This window comes from Typopeltis vanoorti, chromosome 15 (assembly GCF_054136105.1).
Source record: "Typopeltis vanoorti isolate ZY-2024b chromosome 15, IOZ_Tvanoo_1.0, whole genome shotgun sequence".
In the NCBI taxonomy this organism is placed as follows: Eukaryota; Metazoa; Arthropoda; class Arachnida; order Uropygi; family Thelyphonidae; genus Typopeltis; species Typopeltis vanoorti.
Genome location: NC_143563.1, coordinates 89,065,956 through 89,079,952, shown reverse-complemented (window position 1 = coordinate 89,079,952; position 13,997 = coordinate 89,065,956). Strand labels below are relative to the sequence as shown.

Below are 13,997 nucleotides of genomic sequence, written 5' to 3'. Positions count from 1 at the left end.
GCTTTCTTATAATCAACAAATTCATCTACCTCTCATAAAGCCTGCCTGTTCTTGTTGCATTTCTCTACTTACATACTCCAGCCTTTGTTGGATCACTTCCAGCATAACTTTACTTGATGTGAAATTAAAGCGATTGTTCTATTCTATAGTTCTCACAATCTCTGGGATTTGATTTTTTTGGAACTGGAATGAATATTGATATTATCTTATCTCTAAGCAAGTATATTTTCTTCCAAGTTTGTTGAAAATTTTCAGTCAATATATTCATCACTACTACTTCTACACTGACACTCCATCAACTAAGGAGCTTTTCCTTTTGGCAGCTGTTCCATTGCTGATATCACTTCACGTTTCATCATGATGGATTCCTCAACAAATTATCTCCTATCAAATATCCTTTAATTCACCTATCTCCACAACTCCACAAATGGATACTGAGGAAAAGGACAACCATAAAGTAATTTAAGTGATATACAAGCAAAGTTCTTTGTGATGATGAAACTTACACCGACAGATATTTACCACTTGGCACAGAATAGAACAATCTCGTCCACATTCACTTAATAGACGTTCTGTGATGAGCTGTTATATCTATATTTCTCTCTAGACGTTTTTCCGATTCATATCTACAACTTGCCAGTGAACTATGAAGATGATTTATAAAAAATAAAATTTAGATTTTATTAATTTTAAAATTTAATAAAATCTAAATAAAATTTAGATTTTATTAAATTTAATTTTATTCATAAAAAATAAAATTAAATTTAAATTAAAAAAATAAGATCGGCTTAGAATTGATGAGTTGAAATCTACTTCCCTAGGAATGCATATCGCAATAAAGTATGCTATGGCTGCTCAATTACTATTAGGAGTTTACGGAACGAAAAACCCGAGTTTACGGAACGAAAAACCCGAGTTTCCCGGAGAAAAAACCTGCTTACCCGTGCCATACATCGACTAACTCGGGAACCAGTCGAAGAAAGGCTTAGAAAAAGTTCCTCCAGTGGGCGACTAGAGTTGAGCTTAAGTCTATCTTTGGGAAGCTGCGCAAAGGATGTAAGCGCCCCTTTCACTGATCTACACAGGCCACATATATATAAATTTACTTATTGAAATATCAATGTCCAATATTATCAGTAGAATAAAACATGTTTTGTGTTACATGTAAATACTTAAATGGACATTTTTTACCAAATGTTAATATAGGGACAATATAACCTCTTTAAGGAAGGAGAGATATAACAATAATAATAATAATAATAATAATAATAATAATAATAATAATAATAATAATAATAATAATAATAATAAATGAATAAAATAACACAAAATGTAAATATTCTTTATCATTTTAAGTAGAACAACCAAAAGTCTCTACTTACGCTAGCAAGATGCGGTAAAAACTTTTGCAGACTCACTGACAAACTTTAACTGCTAATATAACACAAAAATCCGTATTTTATAATTCTGTATTTATTTTGTTTTTAACAGTTTTAAAAACTTATTATCTCTCGAATAATTTTCATGTATAGAGTATACAATTTATAGGAAAATATTATATTTGGTTACAAGTTGTTCACTAAGATTATTATCATTATAATTTGTATATTTAAATGCTCTCATATAACTAATGTGTAATGAATGCATTATTTTGTAATAATCATAATAAAGCCAGCGGCGCTCGTCCATAAGGGCTGCAGCCCCTCCAGTATAAAAGTAATGTTCCTGTTTCATTGTCGTCGTTCTTAATTTTTTATATATTTATCTAAAAATTTAAGAACGACGATAATGAAATAATATGGAGCGGTAATACAATACCACTCGATAGTATTTTACATAATTCATTTTGTAGCAATAGTTGTAATTTGCAATAGTCAATGTGCTGTGAGGACTAGGGCTAGTGTCAGTACTGGCTAGTATACTCAACACTGGAGCTGCATTCAATGCAGACAGCACCAAACCGCTACCTAGTGGTGTTAACGCGTGATTTACTGGCTATACTATCGCTGGAGCTGCATTCAATGCAGTCCAAGATACGTTGCTACTACACGTTCACAAACAACACAAATTGATGTCGTTGTCAGGTACATATTGTGCATTTACTAGCATTTAATTTATACCTTTGTAGAAATGAATGAAGAGAAGAATCATGATAAATATTTGCAAAATATAAAATTTTCACGCCTGGAACTGCAGGAAAAACTTGAAATTAAAGCTTTGGAGCCTTACACCTGATTCAAAGATTTCTCAGGCCTCAAAAAGTAGAGCACAGAGTTATATACGAAAATTTAACTCTGATATTTATAACACTGCACAACCTGTTAGCCAATATATAATTGGCTAACAGGTTGTACAGAGAAAAACGCTTTCTTTCGTTTGGAGGCATTACTACACCTATGACCACTGCTGAACCTGAAAGGTGTTACTCAGCTCTCAAAAGAATTAAAACTTTTTTGAGAAATTCAATGTCACAAAACAGGCTTACTGCTTTAGCCATGTTAAGTATAGAGAAAAGCATGATTACAAATATGACAAATTTTAATGATAAGGTCATAGATAAATTTGTAAATCAAAAAGAACGAAGAATGGAATTTAAATATAAATAGATAATTATCTATTGATGTTGTTTTTCTTTTTACATTCAATTGTATTTATGTGTATAACTTGACTTAGCAAGTAAATTATATCATTTTTTCAATCCATACTGATTTTTTTTACTTTTATTGCAACAGCCCCACCACTACAAATCCTTACGAGCCGTCACTGAATAAAAGTTTTCAGTTTCCATTTTATAGTTAAACATAAACAATATTATAACATTTTGCCTTTTCGATTTTATACCTAAGACCTGTATAATTACATTTTTTGTTAGCATGCAACAGAGAATGGCAAGTGCTTTCATTTTTTACAATAATATTTTTCTGATATCCAATGACAACAATTCATCGTCCATAAGTTCATTAGACATCCTCAGATGTCGTGTGGTCACTCCACTCCCAGGTGATGTACCACACCAGTCACTGGCAGGTTGGTGGTTCTGTTGTATGCTCTTCTGGAGGCTTGAACTCTTTGAAGACCAGTCACTGAAGGCACACATTATAAATCCATCTTACTGACGATCTAACTCTTCCTATTTTTTCCGGGGACTTTACCATCTGGAGTTTTTAGAACTCCTTCCATGCTTTCAATGTGTCCAAAGTAATACAGCTTTCTTCTGTCTCCTCAAGTTGAGACCTAAGGTCGATAAACACTTGAGTCCAGATGCTGGCCTGGAACTCGTCTAAATGCAGCTCTAATCCTTCAATTTGTAGCCATTGCAAGTTATTTAATTGCATAGGCGTATACTACAACATCCGGATAAGTAATTATTTTAATTGTGTGTTCTAAACTTCTAAACTGATTAAATCTTCGGTCAAACTGAAATTTATTGTTGTCGGTTGTTGATGAACGCTGGCGTGTCACCCAAAACGCTGTGGCCTATCACCTTTGACACGCGTGTCGTAGGTTTGCCATCACCAGTCTAAACTTTATACAGATACCGGCCACTGAATTAGAAACTTTCATTTTACAATACAGGCATGCGCGTGGCCGGAAAATTCGCCGTAAACATTTTCGCCGTAAGACATTTGCATTAATTTTTGTAAATAATCAATGGATGATAAAGGGTATTATAAAATCATTAAAAAGGCAAATCTTTATTAAGGTGAATGTCAGTGATACATAACATAATGCAATCATTTAAAAATTGTGCAAATTAAAAGAGTGCTGCGTAAATAACATTTTTCTGCGGATCGTCAATTCAACAAATCCATCAGTAACATCGCTCATTGGAAGAAATGCTAATGCTGTGAAGCATTTAATTTTCGTGTTGAATTCAGCATCTGTTTGATAGTGTAACTTCAAGCCAATGGCAACAATTTTGGGATAAAGATTTTTGTGCCATACGAAATAAACAACCTGTTATAGTTGTTGATGTAAATTAGAAAAAGCATTGATAGAGAGCTTTCTCGAAGTCAACCATTAATGTTTCGGGATCTAATGATGAATAACCCCTTTAAGGCACTGAATAATCTACTGTAAGTTAATTCTGATTTGCCAGGAAGCAAAGCAAAAAACCGCCATGGAATCCTCAGGAGTCTCATGCCAGTTCCAAGCCTGGATAAAGGAGGAAGATCGGTCAGATGAGTGTCGATGCTCTGACCGTAAGGAAAAAACACGATTGTTATCTGATGCCTATACGATCAACAGCTACAACATGCCGGCTCGCACGTCGCCCGGATCAACAGGGTCCGCAATACCAATTGAGCGATTCCGTATGATACTCATTACCTGGGGTGATATCTACTTCAATTCTTCAGTCAATTTCCCAACACTATCTAAAGCTAGTTTTTTTTTTTTCCCATATAACTCACTATGTTATATCACCATCTTGTCCATCGCTGTACAATTTTATCTTTATTCGTCAATACTTTGCCTTTTTCATCTTTAATTGTGGTCTGTTTTGGTTGCCCCGTTCTATTAATGGTTATAATCATTTTGTACACCTTCCTAGTTTTATGTTCTCCATAGTACTCTTCTATATAATTGCATTGTGCTTCTAACCATTTCATCTTATCCGGCTGACTGCTTTTTTCACGTCATTACACTTTTTTCTATATTGCTTCTATATTTGTTCTGATGTATCTCTTCTTATTTTCAATATTCTTTTCTCCTGTACTAACTTCAGTGATTCTTGTCTAATCCATTTCTTCTTGATCTTCTCTTCTTCTGGTACTGTTTCTTCAACTGCATCTTCTATCGCCTTTACTACTCCTTTCACTCTTAGATTCGAATATTTTTTCTTTGTCCACACTTTTAAGTTTTTCCTCTAACACTGTTTTCTGTAACTTCTTCCTATTTCTGCTTCACGTATTCTTGCTCTCTTTGTTTCTGAAGATCGGATTTATATTTTCTTTTTAATTTCAACTTGATGTTTGCAATCACTAAACTATGATCAGAGTCTATATCCGCTCCTTGAAAAGCTCGACGCTGCTGTACTGATGTTATCAGTACAGCACTGCAATACCAATCCTCTTCAGTTCCCTACGCATAGTTCGGTGAGATATGATATCTGGGTCGAGAACAGCATTCATTAAATGCTTCAGTCAATTGCACATAGGAAGTTCGGTTTGTCCATACATTAATTTTCAGACGACAGCGATCTCGTTCCTGAAAGACTGTCATAGTACCACAGTCACACCTCTTAGACAAGCAATGTGGGTTATTTTTCCACTCATTAAACTCCTGGGATATTTCATTTTTTGAGAAAACAGTCAGTTCTGCTGTTTTCAAAATCGCGGACTCCAAAAGATCCTTTGTTTTTCCCATTGTGATCAACACTGTTAACTGTTAATGGCCAGCAGCGTTCTTAAATAGTTGCCTGGAACACGCGATGAAGCATGTGACGCACGTATATTTTGCATATACATCTGCATAAAGGTTTCTAATTCAATGGACGGTATGTGTGTACTTCTCGATGATTTGTCTAAGGTAAAGGATCTGATCTCTGGTACCCTTGCCTTTCCTGAAACCTGCTTGTTCCTCAGGCATCTCTGCTTCAAGTTTGGCTCAATACTATGTAGAATGATTTTTAATAAAACTTGTTTGCATGAGCGATTAAACTAATATTTCTATAGTTCTTGCAATCCTTCATGTCTTGCCTCTTGTGCAGTGGTATGAAAATCGACTTCCTTCAGCCTCCATATCCTTGTAGCCAATCTATGAAATACTCTTATTCCTCCATCCCCCCCCCCCCCAAGGCCTTAATTAACTCTGCTGGGGTTCCATCTGCACATGGGGCTTTATTGTTGTTAAGCTGTTTAACTACTATTTCAACCTCATGCCTAAGTGGAGGAGGTTACAAATTGGAACAATAATGAAAATAATAATGTTTTTATTAATGATTACATGGCAAATCCATACAACAGTAATGTCTTTTTGTGATTACATGGTAATTTAATTTCTACAATTCTAAGTCGCATCTAAAGGAACGAAATGTATGCTGATACTATAACCTACCATTATAAGTATAACATAAAAAATAAAAATAAAAAGTACCCTAGAACCAGGCGAAGGATTTCATAGCCTCCTTCTAGGATTATAATCTTAAGCAAAGCATATTGATGTATGTTGCATGTAAAAATATTGAAATTATCAAACTACTGTTTCTGCATTTCAATTTATTTTCACTGTTCATATCTATCCGATTTTTACGTTTTATTCAATTTAGTATGTTATAATGAAGTCAATATGTAAGCATGGCATGATCAGAAGCGAGCTCTACCAGGCCTATCCACAGCAGAAATGCTTAATCGGCACGCTTACTACTTAATTAGAGTTTATATCCAACAATCAGACGTCAATGAAAAGGATTTTGATTTACCATGCTTGAATGGAGGTGTTCATTCTCATGAACAGTGATGTGCGATGAATGCGTTGAATTTTAACTGAGCGGCACACTGATGTTAAAAGTAATGAATGCGAGGAGGACTGGAGGAAGCATGACATTATTTTTACTCAGGAAGCTGCATAGCTGCAACCTGATGCTTCTATCACACAGGAAGGAACCTGATCAAGGACATAGCGACGCGGTGAGCATAATAAACTGTCTGGCAGGCGGGTGGAGGAAAATGAGGCAGAGCAAATGAATCCCAAGGATGAGTGCAGTAAATATTTGCTCGTGTGTGTGGGGGGGTGGGGGGGGGGGAGAAACGGTGCATTAAGTGCTTTGTACTGGTGTCCTTCCGTAAGAATAGTTCCATCTGAAGGATGAGAAAACAGATACATAAACATACATAAACCATTTAAATCAGTCAAGTATTTACTGAAATACAAATCTCCGCAGTGGCCGTGGGTTTCAAACATTTAACCAGTGGCGGCCCGAACATAAGCACTGCGACACTGCAGCACCCCCAAGGAAAGAATGAAAAAATTACATTTTGTTTGTGTTTATAAATAATAACAATGCTTACAACATTACATAAATGCAGTACAACATGTTAAAGGTTACAGCTTATGTTTTGACATTGATTGAATAGTTAATAATTGGAATTGTTCGATTAACGCTTTAGATTAAAACAAATGCACTGCGATCTTAACGCCGATAGTTCGCGCTTGTCATTGCACGTTACGTCATTCCCAACTGTAACTGCTCGCGCGGCAGTGTATTTTTAGTAAAATTATGCGCCATATTTCTGTGAGATATGAAACGTTTATTATTGGTGCACGTGCATGGAACTATTTTTTTGTAAATCTTATTTCATTATGTTAAAATAACATATAATTATTTATTTATTATATACCCAAGGCTGAATTATGATGAGTGTCACTGTTGAAAATATGAAAAGAATAATATTTTTTCAACTATCGTTACACGAAATAAATGCACTGCGATCTTCGTTTGCTGTCATTGCACGTTATGTCATTAAATACACTGCCCAAGCTAAATACACTGCCGCTTGGGCAGTGTATCTTATGCCTGCGCTCGTTATTTCTGTGAGATATGAAACGTTTATTATTGGCGCGTGTTCGTGGTAAACTATTTTTTTGTAAATCTTATTTTATTTTATTAAAATAATATATAATTATTTATTTATTATAGATACAAGGATGAATTATGACGAGTGTCAGTGTTGAAAATATGAAAAGAATTATATTTTTTCAATTATCGTTACGCAAAACAAATACACTGCCGATATTCGTTTGCAATTGTCATTGCTATTGATACGAAACTTTTATTATTGGTGTTTGTTCGTGGTAGGATGAAATATTTTTATCCTACCATAATAAAGCAATTTTAATATGTAAATTTATTTATTAATAAATTCGTTACTGATTAGGAAAAAGAAGGTTTGCAACACCCCCCCACTTTAAATTTTCGCCGGCTGCCACTGCATTTAACACTAAACCAAAAAAACGAAGGATTGTCACCATTCAAACAACTAGAACTGAAAGATCTATAAAGATAAGATTTTTGGTAAAAATCTATTATTAAAATGTTCTTTGGAATGCAGGAACTTAACATGTCGTATGTATGGGTTTGATTTGAGAAATTTTGGAATAATATGTAAAGAGAAAAAAATCAAAACAGAAATTAAAAAAACCTGTGCTCAGATTAACCTAGTTTCTATAAGCGACACAAAGTTCTATAAACATAAATATCAACTGCAATGGGTTTTCAAGCGTTTTAAATAAGGAAGAAACAATAATTCAAGACAGACAAAAAGATCTTTTATGCAGTTTTTGAGAATAAATATTTTTATTTATTTTTATTTTTAAAAGAGGAATCAAAGGGAGCGAATCCGAAACCCAGGAGGGGAAAAAAAAATCCAAACTTCCATAGAATGCAGCTACGAATGTCTTCAGGATTTTATTAAATTCTAATATCGAATTATCACAAAATAAAGTAGCAGTCTTGAAAAAAAAAATTAACTAGAGCAACAAAATTCTTAGAAAAGTCATCAGCAAAATCGAAAGCATTCTAAACGAAATACAAGACAAGTAATATTGAAATATTAAGCAGAAGAAGACATAAATATAAACACAGAAGAAGGCAATGGCAAACCACTTTTGTATACGTATATATTTTGCAAAGAAAATCTTATGAAGAATTTGCAATAGGTGTGGCGCAGTATCGATAAGGAAGATTTTCTACTGATATTAGTGGAGTGGAAAGTACAGGGTGGCCATAAAATAACTTTCCCTCTTTGGAGGCATCTGTAGCTAAAACCAATAAACGGAATGAGATCAAATTTTATATTGAGGCTTTTGAAGACACGGGGAGATGATTTCCACACAAAAAAAAAAAAGATTTAGTACCAAAAGTCGCCGATAGGGGAAATTTTTGCGCTGGCGGAGCCGAAAACAAGCGGATAATTACACTAAAGGCAGATAAAATGGAATAATAACATTTCGACAGTGTAAGCGACAGCCGCGTCACTCATTCCAGCTGGATATGTGACGCGTTACAACGATAATAAGAATAACAATAATTAAACTAAAACAACAACTTGCGAGAGAGACAGAAATTAATGTAGTGATTGAACTCACAGGAAATAATGTTTTATTCATCAGAATCAGGATCCCCTGGACCACATACACGGAAATATTTGACTGCTTTCGGCTCCGCCAGCGCCAAAATTTCCTCTATCGGCGACTTTTGGTACTAAATCTTTTTTTCGCTGAATTCATCTCCCCATGCCTTCGAAAGACTCAATATAAAATGTGGTCTCATTCCGTGTATTAGTTTTAGCAACAGATACCTCCAAATAGGGAAAGTTAATTTATGGCCACCCTGTATAAAAAATAGTAAAAAGTAATTCAAGAAAAAGTTTGATGGAAGTTTAAAAGTGTAAGAATTATGTGAATCATTTTTTTATTTATTATAAGAAAGAGATTAATATTGAATGATAATTTGAAAGGAGAGAATTCGTTGAACAACCAGCGATAACGACATCAAGTGAAGTGATGTGGCAATTGAAATGCTACCAAAAATTCTCCTGGAGCTGGTGGGGAGTCAGTGGAATTGTTGAGAGCAGCTAGGGACAAAGTTGTGATATATTAATTGATATTTCTTAACAGATTTTGAAAGACTAGCCTCTGGATTGGAAAACATTCAATGCTTATCCCAATTCCAAAAAATAGTCAAATTCCAGTGACTGTGACTGTGAGAATTACAGATCCATTAGTTTAATTTCATATGCAAGTAGAATATTAAATGTGATCCAAAAAGGCTACAAACAATAAACGGAATGAGATCAAATTTTATATTGAGGCTTTTAAAGACACGGGGAGATTATTTCCGCAAAAAAAGATTTAGTACCAAAAGTCGCCGATCGGGGAAATTTTTTCATAAGAATCCATGTGAAATTGCAAGTCATTCTATCAAGTAGTTTGTTTTATACAGCTGTCTGAAGCAAAAGTGTTGTCTGTATCCCTTAAAATGGATAAAATTTAGTATAGTGCGGTTATAAAATTCTTTGTAAAAGAAAGTTTACCGCCAAAAGAAATTCATTAGAAGTTCATAAAAGTTTATGGGCACTCTTCTCCTTCGTTTTTGACAATTAAGAAATGGACTGCCGAGTTTAAACGCGGCGCCGCACCAGCCTTCAAGATGATCCACGTGAAGGATGTCCAAAACGTGTAACAACACCAGAAGTCATTGATCAAGTGCACGATATGGTATTGGATGACCGACGAGTCAAAGTGCGTGAAATTGCTGAGACTATAGGCATTTCAAAAGACTGTGTAGGATACATTTTGCATGAAGAATTGCAAATAAAAAAGCTTTGCGCAAGATGGGTGCAGCGTTTGCTCACAGCAGATCAAAAATGCACTCGCATGAAAATCTCTGAACAGTGCTTGGAGCGTTTTAACAAGAATAAAACTGATTTTGTGCGTCTATTTATTACTATGGATGAGACTTGGATTTATCATTACATACCAGAATCCATACAGCAGTCAAAATAGTGGACAGAAACCGGTTGTTCAGCACCAAAGTCGGTTCCATCAGCAGGAAAAGTTTTTTGGGATGCTAAAGACATTTTGTGTATTAATTTTTGTGAAAAGGATAAAACAATATCCGGGGAATATTATGCCGATCTTTTAACCAGACTAGACGAAAAAATTCGTGAAAAAAGACCCGGTTTGCAGCAGAAAAAAATCATCTTTCATCAGGCCAATGCACCTGCCCACAAAGGTGTTTTGGCAATGGGAAAATTAAGGGATCTGCACTATGAATTGTTAGAACATCTACCCTATTCCCCCATATTTGACTCCCTCTGACGTCTATCTCTTCCCAAAACTAAAACCCTTCCTCGCTGGTCAGTGTTTTTCTTCGAATCAAGAGGTGATTGCAGTTGTAGAGCGGTATTTTGCAGATCTTACTGAGAACCACTACAGGGACGTAATAATTGCGCTACAGCATTGCTGGAATAAATGTATTAGTCTTAAGAAAGATTATGTTGAAAAAAAATTTTTTTTTAATTATAAATTCGTTTTTTCATTGTTGGGCCGAGAACTTTTCAGACCACCCTCGTAAATAGCTACATTGTCTAGCTTGTTACAGAGGTACACCAATAAGTGTATATATTCCATTTGGGATTTCATGATCTTTCATGAATAAAGATCGTAGGATATCAAAATAGAATATGTTATAAGTTATACTAATCATTCCAGCAAGAGTCTCTGTAGCTCAGTTGGTTTCAGCGATGACGAACGATATTGCTGTTTAAGCCACTTCAGGTTTCCAGTAAGCAGAGAGGCTGTCTTATACTGGACGATAAAACTCATCTAAAGACATTCACAAATATCTATTCCATAGTGGGATTCTAACCCATATTTTACATGTCAGACAACCAAGATTTTGAATAATCAAGCAGACAATGCACACTTTCACGTTTTGAAGGATACAATGAAGTAACTTAGTCATTTCATATTTTTATATCCCTGCTGTTGATACTATGCACTTTTCTGTATTTAAAACGTCTTATGGTTGTGCCAAAGTACTTCCTTCAGCGAATTTATAGCTATCCTGTAACATAAGTCACAAAGTATTTTTGCTGTAGTGTTTGAATAGCGTATCAGACTACAATACACTGAATACACTTAAATTATTACGATGACGTTTAACCTTTCCAGAGCTTCTCGAGAAATAGATTTCTTTCTTCAAGTGGATGATTAATGATTTTTAACCAAAAAGCTGATTTCTATTCCAAAAGCATTTTGGCTCTCTCCACTACCGCTCAGAATAATGAACGTATCGATAAAATTACAAAACATCAACATGCTTATCTATAAAAATAATAAATAAAAGAGCGGGAAAAAAAAAAGATCACATCGAGATGAAATAAGTTATTTTACTAGCTAATTTCATTATGAGTTAAGTTGTTCAATGATGTCATTTAAAAGCCGATTTACCATTATTCGTTGTGTTCTCTGGGTTTATTATACGAATAAATACGACCTTGTATTCTTTTCTTAAGTGAAGCATTTTCTAAAATCAAAATTAATAACAAAACAATGCTCAGAGACAAATTAGTTCGAAATTTGAGTGTTGCGTCCTCTGACTTCTTGATCCAACCAATTGTATTCTACTTTTAACAGCTTTTGCAAAAGTATTTGCAAGTAAAATATTCAATAACTTAATGAGTTACAAAATGAACAAAAATGGTGTTTGTTTCCCTCACATCTTTATATGATGAAGATACTTAACGTAAACCGTCTTGAACATTCATAACAGCCTAAGTCTTTAAATACCTCTCGCTTTAGATAATTGTGCAAATCTTCTTTATAGTAAGCAAATTTCCCATACAGAATTATTTATTTATTTATTATTTTTAGTCGTAGTGTACCATTCTTTAATATTAGTTTTCCATCTCTTTAAATGTTTTATAGAAGAATGGAAAACTCTTACACCAGCTGGCTGACATAACAATAACTTGCAATCGGTTTGAAAAGAAAAGGCTGATTTTCTGCAGTTGTCATAACAACTATTATAGTTTTTGCCGCAGCCTTACCAAGTGTCAGACTAAAATATTCCAAGTCCTAGATTTTGTAATAATTTTTTGAGAATGTAACAAATGCATTAAACTCAATTTAACTAATACGTTCTATGATAAAATTACTATTAAAAGTGACACTAGAGAACAAGTAAGTTGTTCTCTAGTGTTATTCACAGACTGAATATTGTAGGAGAGCTGGATTACGTTCTATTTTCTTATTACGTATTATTCAATTATATTTATAGCGAAAAGGTGATTTTTGGCAGGTTGCTGGATATGCTCAATTAGACTTGATACATATCGTACATGGGCCTGCATTGCTCAGTAGGTTTCGACGATGTCCTTTAATTGGAAAGACCCGGGTTCGAATCCCGTCTAGGAAACAAATGACCTTTATCAGGGTTTTTCAATTAAAGGGGAGTTAGCCGGTCTCATACGAGGATGATAGCCTTTTTTCTTCGCTCAAAACAGGCAAACCAGACAAAAGAATACATACAATATACAAACATAGTAGTACTTTCCATAGGAGACTATGGCAAGAATTAATCACCCCCATTTAGTCGGATTTGGTTTCGAAAGCCTGTATGGATCTACCCCTAAGTTAAAAAAAAAAAGATGGATGAATAGATATATAGACAGACAGATAGAGCATATTGACATATGCGATACAGATATTTGAATCGCATATGTCAAATCTCAAGGAAGAAATCCCAAGGAAGAAATTTGAATCTCAAGGAAGAAATCCCTTTTATGTCCTCTGATTTTCTGAGTTTCTAACTATACGTTAGGTTCGCTCCATCTTCTTGGAATACATGTGATTATACAAGTCTGCTTAGAAGTTATGATTCATATCGAAGTTTCTGAAACAGAAAACTGCGTAGAAACCAGAATGCAAATAAATAATTTGCTAACTAAAATTAATTATTTACAAGCAGAATTTTAACTAGCTTAAGGTAGCACTATCAGAAGCATTCTAATAATACACACACAAAACAAAATAATCTGGATAACAAGGCCAGCTACGTGTAGGAAAGGCAACTGTAGCGCTCTTGTGGTGATTCCTGTTATTAATGACCACAGGTAGATAAGGCTGTGGGCCAAAAGCGCTTCAAGATCATACTGTCAGCAACTCGGATCTATAGAACTTGTGCCATTTCCAGGAACAGTCTACAATTTAAACTGGGATTTGTGAAGTAGCCTAGTTTTCTTCCATCTGATGAAGTGGTCTTTCTCCAATGCACGTTGTGATAGTCCGCTTTTTTTTTTTTTTTTGCTGTCCGTTCCGCATGTATTTTTTATATTATTTTTTTCCTGACCAAAGTATTCCATCCTGTGTCTCCGAAATACTGAGTTTTACAGTAGCAGGGGAGGTGCTATAGAAACCTGGAAAGTGGAAAAGGTCCTAGAATTCCTTCATTTGTCTCAGAAAGGTAGATACTCTCTCTCTCTCTCTTTCGA

General features: G+C 34.6%; 1 protein-coding gene across 1 annotated transcript in view; it reads right to left on the bottom strand.

Moving 5' to 3' along the window:
• Nucleotides 1-1,405, bottom strand: part of LOC150098962 (carnitine O-palmitoyltransferase 1, liver isoform-like) — a 231,157-nt gene extending 229,752 nt beyond the window's left edge. The window contains exon 1 of the mRNA XM_090405781.1: nt 1,383-1,405. The gene's annotated coding sequence lies outside the window, so the exon portion shown is untranslated. The remainder of the gene's footprint in view (nt 1-1,382) is intronic.
• Between the last annotated feature and the right edge of the window lie 12,592 nt (nt 1,406-13,997).